We start from the raw sequence: 13,288 nt of genomic DNA on the forward strand, positions 1-13,288 counted from the left end.
CATTTCTTTATATAAGGTCTGTGATTTCTTCTTCTTTTTTTTTTCTCATGATTTTGTATAGTGTGGTTATTTGGGGGAAGAAATGAATATCCCGGAAATTTTCACTCCTCAGCCTACTTTCAGTGGGGGAAGTAGGATCATGTGACTGATTTTCACTGCTGGGCTATGAACAAGCATTAGTAACAGGTAACTTGGACAAAGAGTAGAATTGCAAGCAAACAACTCTCCAACGGTCTCTTATCCTCCCTCATCAACATGCGGAGTAAAGTGTTCCAGACAGTACAGCTGCAGGAAGGCGGAATCTCTGTCAACGGCATCATTTTGTCTCTGCATGAAGGACTTTCTCTTTCAAGAACTTTTGGAACAGCATCAGACTTTATGTGAAAGAAAAATAAGCATGTATGATGTAAGGCACTGAGATTTTGAGCTCATCTCTTACTTGGGCATGACTATAGCATTTTGACTTTTACGGAAGTAAAAATCAATTGCATGAACTTCACGTACAGAATGTCATTTGGAAGTTTTTAATATTTGTTTATCAATTTTATCTTGAAAGTGTATGAGGTGCTCTGTATCAGAAGTATGTTGTCGTTCTTAATAAAACCATCACAATAAATATTAAGCATTTCCCCATTCTGACTTTTTAGCATTTGTCCTTACTCTTTTTTTTAAACATTTTTTTAAAGATTTTATTTATTTATTTGACAGACAGAGATCACAAGCAGGCAGAGAGGCAGGCAGAGAGAGAGAGAAAGAGAGGAGAAAGCAGGCTCTTGGCTGAGCAGAGAGCCCAATGCAGGGCTTGATCCCAGGATCCTGGGATCATGACCCGAGCTGAAGGCAGAGGCTTTAACCCATTGAACCACCCAGGTCCCCCAGTCCTTACTCTTAAAGCACTAAATGAGAACAAGATCAGTCATCCTGCACAAATCACTGGATAACATATAGCTGAGGAATGAGTAAAATTATTTTATTTCTTTTATAAAGAAAACTCCCTCCCCCTTCCTGAGAAGCTATTCCTTACTCCAACTCTTTGGTAGAAAAATAAACTCACCAGAAGCCACATAATCTCTAGTTCCTCTGCTTTCATCACCTAGTGAGGTCTCTAACTTCCCTGGCTTTATTGCTCCTTGAAACACACATACCCAGAAGGACAGCAACTCCTCTCTCCCTGGCACTTCGGAAGTTTAACCTAGGTGCCTCCTCTGAGATGTAGCCATGGTCCCTCTTCTAGAGATAAGAGAAGTTTTATTATCCTTTTGGATAAAAGCAATGAACTAGACAAATGGTTACAAAGAGAGTTCTTGTGGTTTGTGAAAAATCTTAGGAGTGTGGGACTTTTTACAGAAAACACTGAGAAATTCAGGATTTTTTTTTTTTTCCTCATACTTATTAATGCAGCAAAGAGTGCCTGTTAACAGATCACCATAATTAATTTTAGGGTCCAAATTTATTTTTATACTTGCTTCTGATAAAGTTGACAAATTATGTTTTTACTAAGATGGGGTTAATAACTTTGTGTTCCAGAGAAAAGCAAATACTGTTAAGGAATTGTTTCTAAATTTTCAAAGAATAACGTCTAGGTTTGACCTAATATTAATATGTATAGCTAACACCTTTCAGACATGAATTTTGGGGCAGGTACTATTGTACATGTTATATTATATTAACTCCTTTATTTACCACAACCTAATAAGTTGAGTACTATTAACAGTCTCACTTTACATGTAAGGAAAATGAGGTATGAAGTCAAGAAAATTTCCCAAGTTCACAGAGCAAGTAATGTAGTTGCAATCTGATCCTAAGTCTAAATCTAAGACTTCACTCTCTTAATTATCATATTCAACCACTTTTTATAGTGTTGTAATATACAGTTCTGATTCTCTTCCATGGCCATCCAATGCACAAGGTTTCATTGAAATGAGGTGGATATTAATGGATAAGTTCAGCTAACTACAGTTTTGAGAGCCACAGGTAAAAACAATTTACATAAAGGTATAATATTTACAAAATAAACTCAATGAATGGATTCAAGGCCAAAATGATTATAGGGTGAAAAAATAAACCAGTGCATTAGAATATAAGCCTAGGATTTTGATCAGAAAGCACCAAGAGTCCACAAAGAGATGTTAATGTAAATAAGGTGACATGAAGGATAGAAACAGATATATTCATTTACATGTAAAATGAGTTCAGAATAAAATACAAATAAATTATATGTTCAGGCACATGTATTTGAAAAAATCATGACATGCTTTTGCCAGAAAAGGAGAAAGGTATAAGTCTTCAAATTGAAAAGGTTGAGGATATGACAATGAGTATAGATAAGAAAAAAATTCATGGCTAAAAATAATAGAACACAAATTAGAAAATATAAAACAATACATCAAAGGCAAGGAGTAAAAACTACAAATCATAAGAATTATATGACACTTCTCAGCAAAAACACTGAATATACAGGAATAATGGAGTAATACTTCCAAAATATCAAAAGAAAATAACTTCAGCCTAGAGTTTTATATCTAGTAAAATTATAATTTAAATATGAGGAGAAGATGAATATAGTGAGTATTGAGGGTCTAGAAATTTAACCAAACCAAGAAACTTTTTGAAAATATACTTCAATTTCTCCCAACTCACTTCAAGAAAATATCTTAATAGAAGGGGTAAAAGTGCATAAGGACATTATCAAATAAAGGTAGTGAGAGAGATTAAGTAGCTAATCAAGTTTGTAATTACATGAATAAGATATATAAATATATGAATAAGCAGTCACAAAAAAGTAATATAGGTGTATTAGTGTTCTTCAGAGAAACAGAACCAATAGAAGATATATAGGTAGATAGATAGATATATCATATTAAATTAAATAACATATTAAATAAGACATATATCATATATAATATGATATTTAATAATATCTTATTAAATAAGATACATATATAAATAGAAAGTAGATAAATATATTATGTAAAGTAAAGTATTGGCTCACATGATTATGAAAACTGAAGTTCAGCTTAAGTGACCAGACAGAGCAAGTGAATTGTCCCTTTTTGTTCTATCAGGCCCTCAGTGGATTGAATGATGGCCATGTACATTGAAGTCTACAATTTCAATGTTAATTCTTTTCTGGAAATACCCTCATTCACAGACACATTGACAAATAAATTTAAACAGAATTCTGGGTCTCCCATGATCCAGTTGACACATAAAATTCACTATCATAATAAATATAAAAATACTGAAGACAGATTTTATGTGATAACACAATGAATTTAGGGTTTGTGTTAGCCAATTTGGGCTTCAGTAACAAAATACCATAGTCTTGGTGGCTTAAGTACAAGTCATTGCTCACAGTTAGACACTGGGAAGTCCAAGACTTAGTGCTGGCAGAGTTAGTGTCTGATGAGAACCCTCTTCCTGAAGTGCAGACAAGCACTTTGTTGCTGTATCCTCTTATTATAGAAAGAGCAGGAACTCTGCTCTCTCCCTCTTCTTATAAGGACACTAATCCCATCATGAGGTTTCTACTCTCATAACCTCATCTAAACCCTCCGAAGAAAACCACCTCTGAGTGGTTATCATCACTGGGGTGAGGGATTCAACATATGACTTTTGGATGGTCAAAAACATTTGGTTCATAACAAGGTTAGAGTCAGTATAAGGAGGTAAGAATGTGATTACATAATATGCTTGTGGAGCAAATGGCAATTAATATAGGATACTTACAAATTAACTTTCATTCTTATTTAAAAATTAAGAAGTAAATTAAAAATCCATATGTATATAAAAATAAATATATAATGTTAACTTAACATATCAAGAATAAAATTTAAATATATTGATATAAAACAAGCAAATAAAAAACTAAGAAAGGCACAAAAATAAATTACAGCAATACTTTTAAAAATAATAGTGATAGAAAACATAACTTCAGATAGATAAACATAACTTCAGATACATAATAAATGTAACTTTTAACTCCTTGTTAGAAGAGGAGAGACTCAAATTTTGGGATGTGTCAAACAATATCCAATAATGGGATTTCCATAAGAGACTAATTTAAAAACAAAAGACTTATAAATGATGGAAAATGTATCATGTAAATATTATGGCAAAAAAATGCTGCGGTGAAATTTTAATAAAAAAAATTCTATACTCTAATATAATCCCTCAAAATGGTCAAAGAGGGACTCTGTCTACCATCTATAGGAAAAATAAGTTAAGAAGGTATAATCACCATGAAAATAAATGTACTAAACAAGATGTCTTCTAAATATATCAAGCAACAATTGAACAATCATAGGGAGAAGCAAATTTCATGATGTAACTGCAAATCTTAGCATAGCACTCTCTCTCAGTCAGAGATATAGGAAACAGGCAAAACCAAACAAATAAAAAGATTTGAAAAATAGCAATAATTTGAAGTTCTTCTTTAAGTCTGTCTGTGGAATGTATCTGTTTGTGTATTCTTTTCAATAAGAAATAATCATGACAGATTTTTCCACAAATAATATTGTAATTAAGTGCAGTTCATCTAAAGTGTTACCTTCTTACAACTAGGGAGCTCCTAATGATTTATATATCTGAGATCTTAAGAAACAGTGGTGATATTTTTCTTTTCAAGTCAATCTAATCAATCACAATGGAAGAAATCATGTAAAAGCTTTGAAGCAAAGGAGATGTATTATGTTCCTAAGACAACCAAAATAACAAGAAAAAATATCAAAATACTTAAGAATGGTATGCAGTTCCTCCTAAACTGATGATTATTTCTTTAATGTATTTGGTACTGAAATGCCCGAGTATCAAATTATATATTTTCACTTAAAGAGTTAATTTTGTTAGAGCGTCTCAAACTCTCTCAAATAAAAATATACATAAAAATAACAACTGACAGGGGCACCTGGGTAGCTCAGTGGGTTAAGCCTCTGCCTTCAGCTCAGGTCATGATCTCAGGGTCCTGGGATCGAGCCCTACATTGGGCTCCCCCAGCAGGGAGCCTGCCTCCCCCCCACTCTCTGCCTACTTGTGATCTCTCTCTCTCTCTCTCTCTGTTAAATAAATAAATGAAATCTTTAAAAAAAAAAAAGCAACTGACAATATAAATTTTAATCTCAAGGGATTTGGGTACATTGTATCCCATCATGAAATATAAATAAAGATTTTACTTTTAGCAGAAAAATGTTGTTTGGCATCTGTAGTTTTAAAAATTATAACTGTTTGTAAGTATGGTAATAGATAGGACCCATGCTTCTTCCTTATTTTTGACTTATTTTCGACTTGGCTCCAGTTAACCTTTGCAACTTGTTCAATGAGAAACTCCAGTGAACTGTATCACCATACACAATTAATGGTTGAGAGGTCTATAATAAATGAAAATGCCACCACTGCTTAGCAATTAGCTTATGGATCATCTCCAACCACTTAGAGCCTCTTCCGTCTGCCCCACTGAAACATGCTGGGTGATTTAAATTATACTTAAAGCAAGCTGCAATATTCAATTACCAGTGGGTGCATTGTGTGGAATTGTCACCATTATGATTAACAGTCCTTATGAAAAACAATTAATTTGGTGTCTTGTTGCTAGGTCAACTATAAAAGCTAATTCCCTTGAGAAAAAATTATGTTTATCAGTCACATACCCTTTTATAATGCTTTGATCTAAAACATTAAAATTATCTCTTTAAGAAGAAGTTGCAGAACTTAAATGTGAAAATATATCTTCAATATTAACTTAGGGGAAAGAAAAACTTAGTCCGTTGTTTTCCTAGATAAAAGAACATAGTGGCAGGTAAAAGGAAACAAAAGATTCAATTTACACAGAAATTAGGTATATTCTTTCATATTTTAAGTCTATCTTTGGGAACTCAATTACACACATTCAAAGGAGGAATGGCAACTAGACAAAGGCATTTGACTTCTTATAAAGGAGTTCAAGTACCAAGGAGATATGTTTCATTTCAAATGCAGTAGCATAAAAAACAAATAATGATATCATCTGACTAAACCACTGAGTTAAAAAGAAAGCAAGAAACAGAGCAACTAGCCTTTTTCAGCAAATGTTTTCAATAGGTAATATAAAAGAACCATTCGTGACTTCTTTATAATCCCTTGGATGAGCTGAGAGAAAACACCACTGTGATCTTCACTGTCTGTTAAAATCACTGTCTGTTAGTATTTACACTCTTCCCTGAAAGACATAGAATTTAATGCCATTCTGTTCTATGAAGCCCTTGGAATCAAGCCAATGAATCAGATGACTTTATAGTGGTTGAATTTGTTACAATTATATGTGTACTTATTTTATTTGAAGGCAGTTTTACCTACATGCGATATCAATGGGTCTATTTGGACAATGTCTTAACCTCCATTCCAGTGTTCATTTGTTTTCCAAAATTATTGTCTAATCTTGTTTCTTAACCTTTTATGTTATATCTCCATCATGACTAATTTTTCTTTTTTCCATTAATTAAATTCTTAGGTCCATTCAAAGGTTTCATACATCATGAATTGTTATTGGTAGTTTCTTATACATCTTGACAAAAAAATTAAAAATTCATGAAACTGTAGGTTGGAAGGAAAGTTGAAGGGTGTTGGGTTTATCCATTTCATAAGTGAATATCTAATACAACTTGAGGAAATTTGGTGATGTAGTTTCACATGGAAATTTGTTGTCTGTCTTGACTTATTGAGCAATCTAATAACAAGAGAAAGCCAGTCTTCCCCATATGTATAAATATATATTTGTCTTTTCACATTGCATTGTAATTAATCTATGAATGACTCTTGGTTCCATTAGGAGAATTTAAGAATAGTAATTGTTTGTTTTTTCTTAATTTAATTTTATTTGTTTCAAGTTTTTGTTTAAATTCTAGTTAGTTAACATATGGTATAATCTTGGTTTCGGGAGTAGAATTTAGTAATTCATCACTTACATATAGTGCTCACCACAACTGTCCTTCTAAATACCTATTACCCATTTCATTCATTCCTCCACTACCTTCCCCTCCATCAGCCCTCAGTTTGTTCTCTATAGTTGAGTCTCTTATGGTTTGCCTCCTTCACTTTTTTTCCCTTTCCCCTATGTTCATCTATTTTGTTTCTGAAATTCCAAATATGTGTGAATCATATGGTACAAATCTGTAGCCAGCAAGACAATATGGTACAGGCGCACACGCACACATACACACACACACACACACAGAGACACCACATGGATCAATGGGACAGAATAGAAAACCCAGAAAATGGACCCACATCGATATCAATTAATGTAAATTAATCTTTGAGAAAGCAGAAAAGAATATCCAGTGGAAAAAAAGACAGTCTCTTCAACATATGGTGTTGGGAAACCTGGACAACAAAATGGAAAGCAATGAAACTGGATCATTTACTTACACCATCCACAAAAATAAATCCAAAATGGATGAAAGACCTGAACGTGAAACAGGAAACCATCAAAATCCTAGAGAAGAGCACAAGCAGCAACGTCTATGACATTGGCCATAGCAACTTCTTATTAGGCACATCTCCAGATATAAGGAAAACAAATGTGAAAATGTAAAAATGAACTATAGCATAAAGAGAAAAATCTTCTGGAGGCATCTAGGTGACTCAGTAGGTTAAGCATCTGCTTTTGGCTCAGGTCATGATCCCATGATCCTGGGACTCAGCCCAGGATCTTTTCAGCCTCCCTGCTGAGTGGGGAGTCTACTTCACCCTCTCCCTCTGCTCCTCTCCCCCACCATTTGTGCTCTCTTGCTCACTCTTTCTCTCTTAAATAAATAAATAAACAAATAAACGAATAAATGCAGTTTTTTAAAAAATGATGAAAATCTGGTACACAGCAAAGGAAAAAAAAATCAAAATTAAAAGACAACCTATGGAATGGGATAAGATATTTGCAAATGACATAACTGATAAAAGGTTAGTATCTAAAATCTATAAAGAACTTACCAAACTTAACTCCCATAAAACAAATAATCCAGTTAAGAAATGGGCAGAAGACATGAACAGACATTTTTCCAAAGAAATAACTGTTTTTATATTTCTTATCTCTATATAGTATATAGCCTACAAATATTTGCTAAGTGAATAAATGAGTGGATTCATAACTGCTACTCATTTTTTAGCTGTTACTCATTTTATTCAGTAAATATATTAAGAACAAAATTGTTCTATGAGGCATACACACAGTGATAAACAAAATATCATGGTTCAATAATTCTGTCTGATAACACTTTTTACTGATACTAGAATATCCATATCAGTATGACATAATAAGACTCAGAAGTCACATTGTTTACTCCTAAACCAATTAGTCTGACCAAAATCCAAAAATAGATACTCAGTTATTTGTGGGTATAAATCAACCAGGGATAAGCATTAAGTAGGTTAGGGTTAGGAAAAAACAAAAACAAAAACAAACAAACAAACAAACAAAAAAAAAAACCAAGCAAAAAACTACCCTTTTCTCTAATCTATACAGAACAAGGCAGTTTATACAATATATATGGGAATAATATTTTTTGATACTCAGAACTTTATAAAAATAGTTTGGTTTGTTGTATCCAATTTATAGTCAAAGAAAGTAATTTTCAAAAATTTCAGGGACTTCCACAATACAGTCCAGAAAATTGAATCAAGAAAATTTTACAACCTTGTCAAAGTATATTCCTTGGACCAATAACATCAATCAGCATTATCTGGGACCTTATTGGAAATGCAGAATCTGCAGGATCTTAGACATCCAGAATCAAAATCTGTCTTTAAATATGTTTCTCAGGTGATAAATATAAATGTATAGCATAATATTTGAGAAGAGCTGGTTTAGTTTTCTTTATATTATATCATGTCTACCATTACATCTACCTATTAGATATTATATAAAATGCTGTGACATATCTAGAAATTGCAGAGACTGAGGGGTAAAATACAAAACTTCAGACATCAGCCTGGTGAGCAGAAGTTATTTGGGAGTGTTTGTTTACTAGTTTTACAAAGAAAGACATTTGGGAGTGGAATTCAAGGCTCAAATTGAATGACAAAAAAATAGTGCAGGGAAAAGTTAAGGTTCAGTGTTTCGATGAATTGAGTATATAAAACTAAGACAAGGATTTTAAGTTTAGGTGATTTGTGAACTCTTTTTTTAAAGATGCTAAATGCAGCTTCCTTCCTTTCTGTCACTATATACATTCCAACACTTATAGCAAGTGTTATATTTGTTTGAAGAGAATTTGCTAATTGTGGCAATTATTTAAAAAGACAAAAATGAAAGAGTGTCAGAGAATATGATTCTGTAGCATGCTTTAGGAATTATAATGTACATGATTGCCTGATTGCATTAGAAATTTGTGTGTCACACCAAAGATAGAATATAGTGAAGTGTAAGGCCATGTGTGAGGGGTTTTGTTGTTGTTGTTCTATTTATTTTGTCACTTATGTTGACTGTTTTTTCTTTCCCATCCTGATCTTTAATGTCAGTGTTGTATAACATCTCAGGAGAGTATTTTACATAAGAAAATATAAATAAATATAGAAACATGTACCTTAGTTGGAGTTCCCCTATACTACCTATAGTTTCCAAGATGAGACCTAAAATGTATGAAGTAGACAACAAAAATTCCATCTGAACTCAAATGACTGAATTCCACAGAAAGTAATATGTGGTTCCTTTTATTCCATTTGCATGGGGGCGGGGAGTCAAAGGTCTTAAATATCTGACTATATAAATAAGTTTCTCCTCTGGCTACAAATTAGAACTAAAGGTTTCTCTGCCCCTTGGGGACTCATTCATTCTTGATAATGAAAGATTGTACTAAATCTCTACTAAAATTCAGTTATCAAACAGAATACAGTGTATCCAAAGAGACAAGTTCTGACTGTCTCTATACTGTCACCAGCCTTAATGTCCTAAGGTTAAACTGATCCTTCCACTAACAATAATCTAAAAAGTACCTGGTGCATCGCTTTAAAAGAGGTTTAAGAAGAAATGAATAATGAGACACATGCTTCAAAATAAAACTAATATCATAGAGCAAAAATAATTTCAGGATGTTAGCTTTCACCTGTTGAGCATGGACCGGAACATTGGAAAATCTGTAAGATTCCCATGTTTCATTTTAAAATGACAATAAAACCATTTCTTCTTTCTCTACTTCCTTAAAAAATGTTTATTGAATGAACAAAACAAAGAAAATATTTAATGGAAGGTGAGCAGTTTAATGGAATGCTAACAAGTAAAATACACATTAATATCTATAAAAAGTCCTATGAAAAAATTAAATGAAAATAAAGTGATAGAGACAAAGATTACTGAAAGATGACAAGGTAGGGGTACCTGCATGGCTCAGTCGGTTGGGCTTCTGCCTTCAGTTCAAGTTATGATTTCAGGATCCTAGAACTGAGTCCCACGTGGGGCCCCCTGCTCAGCGGGAGTCTGCTTCTAGCCTCTCCATTTGTGCCTCACCCTGCTACTTCTCCCTTCTCCCTCTCAAATAAATAAATAAAATCTAAAACAAACAAACAAACAAAACAAAACAAAACAAAACAAAACCAAGGCATGAATCCCTGGAAGAGCCAGGAAATAATATCCAAGGTACATAACCTAACTCTTTTCAGAGGTCTGAAGATGATGACACACCATTATGACACACACCCATAAACACACACACACACATAAGGTATAATTTATTGAGTGTCAGGTGGTTAGTCTTTACTTAAAAGTTTATATCTTTCCTGCAATATTATCTCATACATGTTTTAAATAACCCTGAGAGGTATGTTTATTATTTTCATGAGCCAATTTCATTGGGGAAGAAAACAGAGTTAAAAGAATTTAAATAAATAACTGAACTTACACAAGTAAATGTTTGAGGTGACCATTGATCCTAGATTTGTCTAACACAGGAAAACCTCTCTTTCTCCTATTAAACAAGTTTCAAGCAAAGATTTTATAAATTGTAAGTGCTATAGGAGAGTGTAAAGAAGTTTGATCCATTTCATCCAAATATTTCTCTAAATCAAAGTATTTGTAAAACATTTCTCTTTTAGCTTTAAAAATCATGGGAGAAGGGGGTGGGATTATGGACATTGGGGAGGGTATGTGCTTTGGTGAGTGCTGTGAAGTGTGTAAACATGGTGATTCACAGACCTGTACCCCTGGGGATAAAAATATATGTTTATAAAAAATAAAAAATTTAAAAAAAAATCTAACAGTAAAAAAAAAAAATCACAAATAGAAAACTATATATCAAGCTAGTATTAAACATTATTTTGTTATTTGCTGTATGCCAATTTCCTGTTATATTTATAAATCCTAAAGATAATTTTTGATCTTTGGATTAAATTTTAAATATTTTCCCATTAAAGAAAAAATATTTAAAAGCAAACATGGTAATAACAAGAAACAGTGATATTGATTATACAACCCTTTACATACAAAAAATTATCAACTAATTACTCAGCATGCATTCATTTAAAAACTATATGATTATTACTTAATCATAAGGAGACACAAAAGTGACATGCCCTCTGTTGCAAAATATGCTTACAAAACACCTATGTAGGTGGATGCATGACAGCAGAGTGAACAAAACATTTACAAAAAATGTACTGAATTTATAAATCTGACTATAATTTAATTAAGGAGATTAATATTGCTGAACACTCAATACCTAACATAAAAAAGAAAAATATATAACATCCTAAAGTACATACATTTCTATACAGTAGAGAAGACAAAAGAAAGTCAGTCCCATAGCTAAGTTCTGACTCTGTAGCAGCAATCTTCACAAAACCAGGCTTGCCCACTAGTATTTATTGATTTACAATTGCAAGGTACTCGAATGTTATGAGATTATTTGTTAACTGTTAAACCATCTTTATTTCTTTGGAAGAAATGGCAAAGAATATCTAGTCCATTTTCTTGACTTAAAGAAAATTGATTAAAAGATCTCACATATCGCTTCTCGGCCTTTTGGCTAAGATCAAGTGTAAAAGATCTCACATAGATGTATGTATCAGTAAATAGTATTGTGGATCTTCAGGTCCCTAAATGAATACTGGACAAATTTCAAGGACCAAATAATTTTGTTAAACTCAATAAAATTATTTAGTATTATGGTTAAAATATTAAAAATAATATATATTTTCCTTTAAGCCTCAATACTTTGTGTGAACACTTTACAATACTTATTTTTCAATTTTATTTTGAAATATCACACTATAATATAGGAAACACTAAGAAGGCACCATTAATTTTAATTTCAGGTAGTTGATCATTATCTATTAAAGAAAAATCATAATAAAATTAAAAATAATTTTTTACAATGGAAAATAAGAAAGAATGTTTACTCTGGGAATGTGAGGAGAATGAGAGAAGAATCCTTTGAAAGAGAGGCTTATACAAGGATGCTTATAAACTGTTAACAGTGAAATTGTGCCCAACTGAGGAGATACCCCACAGAGATAAAATATATACATCATGCATAACTTATAGAATTCTGTAATCTATATTTTCTTTCTTTTGGAATTTTAGAAAAAATAATAAAGACTAAGAATTTTCTTAATTTCAGATTTTACTGTGAAGGGTTAGGATCTAGATAGAGAATTCCCTTTGTTTTCTGGAAATTAGACATTATTATCTGAATAATATTTTTTCTGTAGTCAAATCATATCCAAAGTTTTTGTTGTTGTTGTTAGTTTTTTTATTAGAGTCAAATCATTTTCAATATCATCTAAGATGTGTTATTTTCAACAATGGACTCCTGGAATTTTATTGTGGCTTAAGGCAACAATGTAGCACAGTTTATTGATTTTTACTGCATGCAGAACATACATTTACACTCTATTCATTAACCTTACAAAGATATTTGACTTAATGAAAACACTTGGAGATGTTTGTTGCTGCATTTGTTATCAACATATCATCCAGTGGGGAGGACTCACTAAACCCAAGTGATTGCTTGAAATGAGGCAGAACATAAATTGTAATATTTTATTTCAAGAACATAAATTACTTCATTTGCAAAGAAAATGTATCTGCATTATAGAATGTATTTGTATTAGCCGTGTCCTTTATTTTCTGCATTGAGACTTTGACATCTGAGGTCTTATTGACACTGGAGAGACCACCCCTCCCAGGATTAGCCAATTCCTAAAGATAATAAACAACCTAACCATGAGAGCACTTTGCAATCTAAACCAAACCAGAGTCTCATGCCCAGCTACCCCCTTTACTAGGCTATCACACTCTGGGTACAATCTACCACCCCTAATAACCCAC

At 32.5% G+C, this 13,288-nt stretch overlaps 1 pseudogene; it reads left to right on the forward strand.

The window, feature by feature from the left end:
• The first annotated feature begins 11,964 nt into the window (after positions 1-11,964).
• Positions 11,965-12,093, forward strand: LOC132008601 (U2 spliceosomal RNA; annotated as a pseudogene).
• Positions 12,094-13,288: the final 1,195 nt, after the last annotated feature.

The sequence above is a fragment of the Mustela nigripes genome, chromosome 1 (genome assembly GCF_022355385.1).
Source record: "Mustela nigripes isolate SB6536 chromosome 1, MUSNIG.SB6536, whole genome shotgun sequence".
Classification (NCBI taxonomy): Eukaryota; Metazoa; Chordata; class Mammalia; order Carnivora; family Mustelidae; genus Mustela; species Mustela nigripes.